Below are 10,649 nucleotides of genomic sequence, written 5' to 3' on the forward strand. Positions count from 1 at the left end.
ATATTGATTGTATAAGACTTTTGCGGGCCATCAAAAAATTGTTTGCAACTGAAAACCTGGTTTCAAAAGATTATTGTTTTGACTTTTGAAAAAAGTATGAAATATTTATGCTTGGTTTGGTTTTTTATTCAGTCAGTTTTTGATTTCTTAATAAGTCGATTTTGCCGGAATTTTTAAAAACTATTTGACAAAAACTGTGGTCTTAAGATTAAGTTTGAAACAATTTTTCATCGGAGTCTAATACACGAGTCTTGTTTTCTGTCTTTAAATTTGTATCGCGGAGGTGATCGTTCACGTCAAAATTCAAATAATTCCGAATGGAGCCGAAGTTATATTAGTGCTTTGGAATGATTATTCTATCTTGAGGAAATCAGATTTACTTTAGCTTGATTTTGAACTCCCGGGTTCAGCTCCATAGAAAAAATTATTATCATACAACTCCACATAAAAAATGCTTGTCATACAATTTCATGCATGGTTTCTATGGATAAAAGTTTATCATACGATTCCCATTTATGAAAACTGTATAATAAAGTTTCTTTTCACTAATTTTTTTCAGAAATTATTCAAAAAAAATTTCGAACAAGGATATATAAAATTAAATCGGTTTTCAAGTTTTCAATTAAATGGCAACAAATTTATAATCGAAATCATAATTTTTTAAGCAGAAAATTGCTTGTCATTCAAATTCCAATTATGAAAATTGTATTATACCCATATCATTACGAGGCCAATTTTTCCTGGATTCCAGAGACAAGTCTTTATTAAACATGTTAAAATTTTGTCGGAACGATCGAAGGAAATGAAAGAACAAAGGAAGAACAAAGAGAGCGTCATTTTTGCGGAATCCGCTTACATTTCAGAAAATGCACAGTTTGGCCTCGTAATGATTTTTCCATAGACATTTTTTTCTCAGAATTACGCTAATTTTCGGATCAGTAAAAGTAAATTTAAACTGTTTTTCAATTAAATCAAAATTAGTCATCAAAATCATAATTTTTTTTTGGATACATAACAGAGATCCTATGTTCTCTTAGAGCTGAACAAGAAAGGATTTGCGGATCCAGCAAAAAATTTTACCATCAACTTTTTTGAAAGAAAAAACTTAAGCCGTGCTATTTCCATGCGATTCTTTTTGCCTATGGAATTGCGTGAAATTGTATGACAAGCATTTTTTTCATTCTATGAAATTGTATGATAATCATTTTTTGTCAATCCGGGAGTATGAAATTGCATGATAAGCATTTCTGTTCAACACGGATTATTTTTCCAGATGGTCTTCAACAAAAAAACCAACCCTCTGAGTTGATTCAATTTTATTTTTAATTATAATTTCACTCATTAAACTCATTCACTCACGAAAACATTTTGGAGTATTTGATTATGCGGTAAATTGACATCACCTATCACCAAACTTCTTATTTAAGCACCAGCGATTTTAGGAGGGGTGGTGGGCGGTTCGGGCGCCCTTTTCCTCAGGGATTCGACCCCCTGCCAACCCAAAGTGTCAATCTTTTGCTTCTTATTTGAGATATTCATTTTTGGTTGAATGACCCTTAAATATTTCTATAGGCGCCTTTGGCGCCAATATATACTGACCTTGAGAGGAGAAAGCAAGCCAAAACACTCAATTTTTTGGTCAAAATTTTCCAAAAAGTGCCTGAACACGACTTTATTAACCTGTTTTTTCAAACTTTTTTCTGCGGCGCAGACAATTTGGCCAAAAGATGGTCTTTTTAGTGCTTTGGGAGAGCTCGGAAAGTTAAGTGTGAGCTCTGAAGTATCTCACTTCACAGGAGTGATCATTTGGTTTTTCTGTTATATAGCCAAGCAACTTTTTCAACAATATGTAAATATGTATCCTGGCAGCATCTTATCATAAATCACGGTTATTCGAAAGTCATTCTGATGTATGCACTCTCGACAACATACTTCCGAGATAGTTCTGCTTTTGCATACAGATACACAGTCGAAGACGCGTAAAAGCTTCAAATAAAATTTATTGCTCACAGTACACGGAAAATCAAGATGATGTGAAGAAAAGCAAATCCAATTCAGTCGCAGGTACTATTTTCCCGATGTTTTTTGTTTCGTGACGCATTTTTCTAATGAGCAAAATTTGCAGCTGAATCAGTCTAGATGATGACCAGCCACTGTTTTTTTTAGTAAATAATGCAGCCAGTTTCTTATTATTTTTGTTCCGACATCCAAATAGAGTGACGGAAAATTTGTGCTCGGATTGGTTTTTTCTCCAGACAAATATGGGCTTTAAGTTAGCAACTTTTGGCTGAGTTTTTTAATATCAGCACTTGAAAAATAAGTCAGCTCCATTTCAACTTCATCAATCTCCGATGTTATCATCCCTGCCTGCCGTTCATTTAGCCAGTCTTTGTACGCGTGTTTCTCTTCAACTGTATTTTTCTCACCAGATTTTTTCTCGACTCTCGAAGAAAGTGACGGAAGTTTTTTTTCCATTAAAATTAGATTTTTCCGAAGAAAAACTTTTGTGAGGTAGTTCCATTGATCGATACTTATCTGCTAAGCTCAAATTAAAAATTTACCTGTGAAAGACTTACATAAAATAAAGAGGGTTAGAATAAGGCCATTGTGTCCAATCAGGGATGGTTCACGCGCCATATATTTTGTGCTACTGAAGCAAAGATGGCAAATCTATTGTTTCTTATTGATTTGAAGAAAACGATTCGTCCTTATTAGTGTATTAGTCCGTTATCAGACTCAAAAAGTTTGATTTTATGCTGGAAATTTTATTGTATTGGAATTTTTTTTATTAATATGAATCATTGGGCAATTATTTTCGCGGAATGGTTTTTGCTCGAAAACAAACTGAATTACTGAATTAGATATTGAATAAAACTTGTATTCTGTTTTTTTTAATCTATTTTTAAAAAATTCAACCTTGTGAGTTTTAAGTTTTCTCCGAAACGTCGTACATCTGACAAAATTCTCCACTCTTGTAAAAAGATATACTTTCTGTTCCACTTTAACACTGTCAATCTGTTCTTTAGTCCTGAATTTGGGCTATATTAATAGTTGAGTGAATTGTAGTTTTTCTGAGCTGTCGGATTTTCTGAAATCCTCGAACATATTTTGATTTGTTATAGCAAAAATATTGCAACAACTATGACAACATTACAAATCAATAGCTAGTATATGTATAAATCGAACGATATAATTTATTTCTATACAAATTCTTTACACTGGTTGAGTTCCGAGTATTAACCATCGATGAGAAAATGCTCAGCCAGTTTTGATAAAATTCTCGTAACTAATTCCATGCTACTTCATATATTGATCAATTAGCAGTTTTTTATTATTGAACTTGGATAAGTTAACAATGAATTATTGACTAATTAACATTGTAAAATCTAAATTAAATTTAAAGTAATAAAAAGATTAGAAAAAAAAATAAAAATTACGAGGCCAAACTGTCCACTGGATAGGCGGACCTTTTCAGAGACAAGTGTTTAATTATATTCGAAGATGTAAGTGAACTCCACAAACAAAACTTCCGTTGAATTCGCGCGCACATACCTTGTAACAAAAAATTTCTGGGCGCATTAGTTACGTCGCAGTTTCTGCAACGAGCGAACATAGCAGGATGTTCTCGCTTCTGCGAACTTCCATGGACTCCGCAATTTTTAGGCGGTTTCCGCAAACTGTACGCGGGTTACGAAAATATGAGCAAATTCCACTAAAAGGTAATATATAATATTATGAATACATATTTGTTTTTGGATTCCGCAAACTGTTCTAGTTTCAGCAAACATTGTTCCGAATCCGCAAACTCGGTTGTCGTTGGAGCAATTTAGAGCAAATGTTGTTATAGCAATCCAAAACAAAACAAGACTGCTCGTATCAGGGCAAAGCCCTGAAAGTTCCGACTGCCTTTTAAGGTCGGAGCATTAATAAGATGAAAAATTTCAATGTAATAAAAAAAATAAACATTTTTTTTTTAAAATTTGAGATTTTTTTTAAAAAACATCCCCCCACACGTCATATTAAGTACAAAGTGATAGATTTTGCGCCTATTAACAAATCAATTATGGTATATAAGTTTCCTTGAACCAATTTGGAACGATTTTTAAGACGGATTAAATCTCGCTTACGCGTTAATAGCACGAAATTTAGCGCGCGTTAATTGTCCCAAATTGGCCAAAATGGCAATCTTTAAACCCCCATAACTTTACGAAAAATGATCACAGGTAAAATATATTTTCAAATTCAAGCTCAGGACAACAATAGTTTTCGAATGATATAAAAAAATTCCGTCAAAAACGGCTAGTTAAAAAGTCTGAAGAAAAAAAAACCCACCCCGAGCACAAATATTCCGTTACTTTCGTATCGAAAGTCGGAACAAAAAAACAGAAAGCTAACAACTTCCGCGACAAACTGTCTTCAGCTCGTAGCGGAAAATGCTTACAATTAACAAAAATCACAGTTTGGCCTCGTAATAAATAACAATTTACCAGAGTCGAGATTTGTTTTAAAATGACTGCTACAAACATGTCAAATTGATTTTCACAAGAACATATTCCAAACAAGCTAATTGATGTACAACCTGATTTGAATTTTGGAGCTGATTGATCTATTGGCATGTTTGGTTTTATTTGTAAAGATACCAATAATTCATTTTTTGTAATTAAAAAAAAACACGTTGATTAGCTGACTCTTTTTACTGAAAGATGATGTTTCATGCATGGTTGGCGAATGCAGTGCTGATTTAAACTATCCGAAGAAGAAGCAAAAAACGTGAAACTTATAACACATTTTCTCATAAACTTTCCGAACAAAACGCATTAAACTTAAAAATTAACACTCATTTTCTCAGCTTAATTGAAAAACCATGCAGACATATTTTGCTCAAAATTTCAGCCGAATTCATATGGAGCAGTTTGTTTTGCCAAATTTGGGCCCAAATTTATATCCAAAAACAAATCATTTAACCTTTTTTAGTCAACCAACATTGACGCAAAAGCTACCGGATCAATTATGGCAAAAAGAAATCAAAATGAGCCTCTCGCATAGTCTAAGAAAGTTTAGGAAGGTATAACAAACAAATAGTTTGTCATCATTTTTCTTTAAACTCATCTAAACTCAACCCAATTTCAAGTTTAATGCGTTTTCTCTTATTCAATTTTCAGACCAGGCAACTCAACTTACCTACAGAAGGCCTATGTTGTAGTTTCGGTTATGCGTTTTTTCCTTGTTGGAAAACAGGAAATTAACCAATAGGAACGAGATTAATCACTTAAATTAGTTAGTTGCAGCTAGCGCTAAGCTAAGAATAGGTAAAACCTATAAAGCTAAGGTTGTGAAGGGTTTTTACTGTTTTTGAATGCCGATAATTTAAAACCGTAGGACCAGTTGCAAACACTCTGGCTCTTAGCTTGAAAAATTTGTTCAAATCCAGAGGTTTTCGAAAAATTTTTACAGTTAGACAAATTAGCGCTCAAAAAATTTTCTGTGCTTTCTGACGAAAGTAACTACAAAATCAAAAACATGCGCTGAATGCAAGTCTAGGGGGTAACTTTCTGTCAAATTTTATTTAAAAAAGTTATTTCAGTTCATTATTCACGGGTGGCGAGGTTGTGCACTTGGGCTTGACTCTCCACTTGGCCAATTTCTGCATATCCATTCCTGCTCTCTACAAATAACGTTAAGCTTAAACCACCGAAAAGTCAAATATTGTCCCGGGTTTTCGAACGGAATGGGACTATTCAAAACAGGGTCTAGCAACCCCAAAATGTAAGGATAACCGCGCTTTTGCGGCGAATCAGTTTCTGGGTTATCCTCTCGTATTAACTCACCGACTCCGAATCCCACTTTTGTTATAATATTAACCTCGCAGCGAGTCAAGAAAAAAGCTTCAATGTAGTTTAGCTGCTTGTTAAACTCACTGTAATCGGTCAGTTTTGAAATATAATTGCCAGGCGTTAACACCATTTTCGTGAATCCATGTTGAATATACAGACCACATTGTTTTTCACAGCACCCTTCATCCCCGTGATAAATATTATGTCGTCTGAAAATGGCGTGAAATCTTTGCTGACATTGCTGAAATAAAGAAAATCTCAGCTCTTCGACTGCAATTGCAAGCTGAAGGTCATACATTAAGTCGTCGTAGTCGTATTCTACCGCAAGACTAGGAACACCCGGCCTCGTTTCGTAAGCGTGAAGACAATAAAAATTGCTGAACTCTCTGCAGTAATCGCCTGCGTCATTTCGGCTTACGCCTGGTGGTATGATGAATGTTTGGGACTTCCATTGAATATTAATATACGGGTTGATAATAATATCGGGAGCTGTTGATTCGGAAATCAGATAGAGCAGTATTGTGACAAATAGCAGCATACTTTTTTCAACTTCAATTGTTCGGACCGACAAACTCTTAGAACCAGAAGAGTAAAATGTTTAATCGTCCAAATTGCAAATGTCCGTAGTTCAACAGTTTATTTGACCTGTCAATTATTAAACAATCAAACGATTCATACTAAATCTCAGTCAGAAGACGCGTACCTGATTTTCAAAGATGAATTACCTTAAATCATGTCAAATCGGTTTTCAAAGATGAATTACCTTAAATCATGTCAAATCATGTCAAAACTTAAATCAAAAAGGTTTTATTTGGTAATTAAAAAGATAATAAGAATGATCGCTTTCCTAAAAAGTTGTCGGATTACGGAACAAAACGTCGCATAGTTCAACTTTTAGCTTTACTGCGACCCTCTATGGAATGAGAGCAGGGGCGGATCTAGGATTTTCTCGAGGGGGGGATTTTCAAAAAAATTTTCGAAATTTTTGACGACCTTTTTTTTTAGGTCGACCAAATTGATTTTCCGAGCTCTCCTAAAGCACTAAAAAGACGCTGGTTTGGCGCCAAATTTTTTGCAATCAAATTTTTTAAAAAACAGGTCAAAAAAGCAGTTTTTGGGCACTTTTTGGAAAATTTTGACAAAAAAATCGCGTTTTGACAAAGTTAGTATATATTGGCGCCGAAGGCGCCTTTAGAAAAATTGTAGAGTCGGTCGGCCAAAAATTGATTTTTTAAAAAGTACCAAAGGGGGACCCATCGGGTCGGCAGGTATTCGAATCCCTGAGAGAGGGCGTCCGCCCCCCGCCCCCCTGAATGAGAGTATCTTACAGGCGAGTATCTGTTGGTTGTGCTCATTAAAATCTTTCTATCAAAATTGCGCGCAAAATAGTGCCTTGGAACCACTAATTTATCTCCAGTAAATTGTTTTGATTTTGATGCAACTGACTGCGGATTCCAACCATTTTATCGTCGAGCACCTGAATGGTCACTGCTCCTTTTGACGACAAGATAGATAATTGTATAAACAAAAAAAGCATAACCCGCATCGACAGAAAAGGTTTGAAACTGATTATAGCATCGAAAAACTATGAAGATGAAATTGAGATCATTTTTAGAATAAAAAAATTATGTGCATTAAACAACTGAATTTGAGATGAATTTTGATCAATTTTAAATTGATTTAAACTGATCGCATTCTCAAGGTAAAAAAAAGCTTGCTTAAATCAATTTTTATTATTTTTCACAGACTATATTCAGATTTTCTTAATTATTATTTTTGGGAAATTTATTAAAAATTCAGATCAATCAACTTTTTGAGTTGATGCTTGACCTGAGAAGAAACTAAAAGAACCAGTAAATGAGAATCAGATGAAGTGAAATCAATTGTTCCCAATTGATTTTTTCAGTTTTATTTTTAGAAAAAAGAAATGCGCCATAAGTGTTTATCTTAAAATTAACACTTGAAAAAATTTTGCGTCCATTTACTAGCTTATTACAACAAACCTTTGGATTGCAAAATCTTAAAGACACCATCTTGAAGCTTGTCATACCGCAGGGTATGATGTTCTAGTTCTCGAAGACGAATGGATCGATAAACCGTGATTCTCAGTCGGTGCGTTATAAAAGAACTAGTTGATAGACAACATTAATTCAACTCTGAAACGTATTTCAAATAGAGTTCGTCTTCTCTGTCTATCAAGGTCAAAAAACCGGCCACCTAGGCGTTTAACATAAAACTATAGATAATATAAATAACATATATATAAAGATGGTTTGTCGATACAGGCCGCATGACATTCCCCCTTGACAACAAAATTTATAAACAACCGCTTTTAAATTGAGTTTTAGAGTCCCCGTAGAACTATCAGATTTGAGTTTTATAGTCTAAGTAGGACTTTTCGAATTATCACTTTTCTGCCTGCTTGCCATCTTTGCTAATTTCCTCCCCGTTGCTTTCGTGTTCCTCGTCTTCTTGTAAAATGTTGTCCGTCTTCGTCTTTTAGGTCTCGCCTTCTTGTTGGAATTTTGTACTTTTAACGAATAGGATGACGTTGTTGTTATCCGTTGTATCATCGTCCTCTGTTGGCGAGGTTAAATCTACCACGTCTGTTTGGCTTGTTTTAGATTTCGGGCTAATCGTTCCAATCAATTTTACACATGCTCTGTATTGTGGAGTCTTCTCTGTGAAACCCATTTCCTGGATGAGTGGTTTTAGGCTCGGGTAGTTGTCTGTATTTTGCTTGTCCGGTGGCGAATCAATTTGTAATTGTAGCGTCTTCTTTTCTTCATCGTTTTTATTATTAATGACGTTATTTGGTACGGGGTTCCCAAACACGGTGGACAGCGCCGATTGGCAGTTCCTCGTAGACTTCCGTAGTGGTGCCGTTGGAATCACGGCTGGTAATCGTTTTTGGTTTTGCCTCTCTGCCAATGGGGCAAAATCCTCTGAGGGGACCGATGATTGGTCGTCATTGTCCGAGTTGCTGGGTGCTGCTTGTTGGATGTTGATATCCTCTTTCGAAGCTCCGGCGGGGATATCAGTTTGCAATCTCATTCCGCTGGTCTGTAGCTTGTGTGTCGGGCGCCCGCCTGTTCCACTGCCTTTTGTTCTGGCTTTTCGTTTTGCTGGACTATTCTGATTTGCTTGTCCTGTCACCTTCTCTTTTTGAGTCAGTTTCCTTGGGAGGCCTGTTGTTACATATTGTTTGAACATTGGATGCTGGGGAGCAGTAGGGTCTTCGATGTCTAAAAATCGTAGGCATGGTCCTGATCTCTGTGCGGATTTATAAGCAACGTAATCACTGAGCCGAGACGGTCCGCATGGTCCGTATATTAATGAGTTTTGGACAAATGCAGCACCGCTATTTCTTAGTAGTCTCGGTTGTTCTCCGAATGTTTGCACCCAAGCGGTGTGTGGGTATATGTAAGAATTTTTCCGTCTATGGTTTGGTATTTTTGTTCGAATGGTCTCGGATCCTCAAATTTCGTTGCTATTTTAATTGTTTTCCGTGCTACCTGATCTATCCGTTTTTTCGTGTTTTTGTCTATTGTTGTTTGTATTCCCTTATATCTTACGTTTAATTTATCCTTGACTATTTCTATAGCTTTTGATTTTGCACCTGTGTCTTGTTGTGTCGGGAAAACTGTGTTTGTTAGATTCCTTGACATTTGAAGTTTCGACTCTCTCTTATTGATAGAGACTTCATCTTCTGACCCCCGTTGTAAGTCGTGCATTACTTCGGCGGGTAGTGGCGGCTTTGTAAGGTTCCTTCAATCTTAACATGCATGTTTTGCGCTTTCCCAATTTAGATTGTTAGGTGAACTATTAGTTGCTACGTTTGACAGAGGTGTGTTTGGTTTTTGGGCACTTTTTGGAAAATTTTGACAAAAAAATCGCGTTTTGACAAAGTTAGTATATATTGGCGCCGAAGGCGCCTTTAGAAAAATTGTAGAGTCGGTCGGCCAAAAATTGATTTTTTAAAAAGTACCAAAGGGGGACCCATCGGGTCGGCAGGTATTCGAATCCCTGAGAGAGGGCGTCCGCCCCCCGCCCCCCTGAATGAGAGTATCTTACAGGCGAGTATCTGTTGGTTGTGCTCATTAAAATCTTTCTATCAAAATTGCGCGCAAAATAGTGCCTTGGAACCACTAATTTATCTCCAGTAAATTGTTTTGATTTTGATGCAACTGACTGCGGATTCCAACCATTTTATCGTCGAGCACCTGAATGGTCACTGCTCCTTTTGACGACAAGATAGATAATTGTATAAACAAAAAAAGCATAACCCGCATCGACAGAAAAGGTTTGAAACTGATTATAGCATCGAAAAACTATGAAGATGAAATTGAGATCATTTTTAGAATTAAAAAATTATGTGCATTAAACAACTGAATTTGAGATGAATTTTGATCAATTTTAAATTGATTTAAACTGATCGCATTCTCAATCAGTTTAATTATGTGCGCCCGCCTGTTCCACTGCCTTTTGTTCTGGCTTTTCGTTTTGCTGGACTATTCTGATTTGCTTGTCCTGTCACCTTCTCTTTTTGAGTCAGTTTCCTTGGGAGGCCTGTTGTTACATATTGTTTGAACATTGGATGCTGGGGAGCAGTAGGGTCTTCGGCGGGTAGTGGCGGCTTTGTAAGGTTCCTTCAATCTTAACATGCATGTTTTGCGCTTTCCCAATTTAGATTGTTAGGTGAACTATTAGTTGCTACGTTTGACAGAGGTGTGTTTGGTTTTCGTCCCATGTGAGACTCAAATGGTGAAATTTTTGTTACGCTATGTGGTGCAACTCTTAATGTTTTAATAGTTT

The sequence above is a fragment of the Symsagittifera roscoffensis genome, chromosome 2 (genome assembly GCF_963678635.1).
Source record: "Symsagittifera roscoffensis chromosome 2, txSymRosc1.1, whole genome shotgun sequence".
Taxonomy (NCBI): domain Eukaryota; kingdom Metazoa; phylum Xenacoelomorpha; order Acoela; family Convolutidae; genus Symsagittifera; species Symsagittifera roscoffensis.